Here is a 1,378-nt window from a genome sequence, read left to right on the forward strand (position 1 = left end):
AAGGTTGTTGTTTAATAGTATGGTGGAACCTTAAAGATGTTTGTAGACTGAGAGGAAATGTGAGGATGGATAATGGATGTCAAGAGTGAAGTCCTTACAATAATACCAAGTACTACACGACGTAAGGTCATAGCAAGTCAGCTTTGTTATCACAGATGCTCTGAAGTAAAAAAGTCATTGACATCTGGAAGACGTTTTCATTTTTATCATTATACTGAATTCTGCCAGGGGCCTTAGTACATGACCCCTTTCATTTCCCCTCCCTCTTTCCCTCAAGCACCATCATTAAGTGCCACCAGTTGTTCAGCCACATAAAGCACTCCATTACGCGATTTTTGTCCAAAAGTCGGGGCCACTGTGCTATTACATGCCATAGGTTTCCGAGACTTGTTCAAAAAGAAAATTCATAGTACTTAGGTATTTTCAATTTAATTCCCATCGTGATATTTGAGTTTTTGTAGGAAAATGGAGGGATGGCAACACAAGGTATTTGGGGTGGAAGGAGATACAGCAGATTCATAAAACAGGCCTCATTCTTGAATAACACAATATTAGCCAAAACAAAGCTATTCAGTGTCACATGACCCAGCGTCTGAATGTCCTAGGAGGGAAGTCTTAGAGTTATTTGAGTAGAAAGGCATTTAGCATAAAGGGAATAGACTTGGGCACAGTTTGAAAGTCTAAGAGATTACTGGGACCATAGTAAAATGGGAGAATCTGCTGTTCTTTTAGAGAATAGTAATTGTTCAAGAGCCTCTTAAATGTACAGCTTAAAATATTAACCAGACACTTAAGAAGGCCTAGCTATGAACTCACTGAAACTTTTCCCATAAATTATACTTTATCTAAATATCTTTCTTTCCTGACAGTATGAAACCAAAACTGAATCAGTATATTTTAATGTCCACTCAGTCTTTGTCAGTTTGTTTCTTTGAACGGCCATTTAACGTTTTGGCTTTCAGTGTTGTTTAAAAAAAAAAAAAAAAGGAAGAGAAAGGAAAAGAAAAGAAAGAAAAGAAAAGGGAAGAAAAAGGAAGGGAACTGAAGGGGATGGGGAAAGAAAGGAAAGGAAAAGAAAGCAACCTAGAGATCTTACCCTTGCTCTTATTACCATAATCACTATAATATTCCTGAATAAGTTCTGCAGAAATCATGTTCTCCTGTCTGCTCCATGTCTCTGTGATTTGATGCTACTTGCATATAAGGCTTGCATGAGCCATGTGACAGTACAGATAATAGGATCATAGCAGCCGGGTGTGGTAGCTCATGCCAGTAATCCTAGCACCTTGGAAGGCCGAGGCAGGTGGATTGCCTGAGCTCAGGAGCTTCAGACTAGCCTGGGCAACATAGTGAAACCCCATCTCTACTAAAAAAAAAA

The sequence above is a fragment of the Mandrillus leucophaeus genome, unplaced genomic scaffold, assembly GCF_000951045.1.
Source record: "Mandrillus leucophaeus isolate KB7577 unplaced genomic scaffold, Mleu.le_1.0 Scaffold311, whole genome shotgun sequence".
Classification (NCBI taxonomy): Eukaryota; Metazoa; Chordata; class Mammalia; order Primates; family Cercopithecidae; genus Mandrillus; species Mandrillus leucophaeus.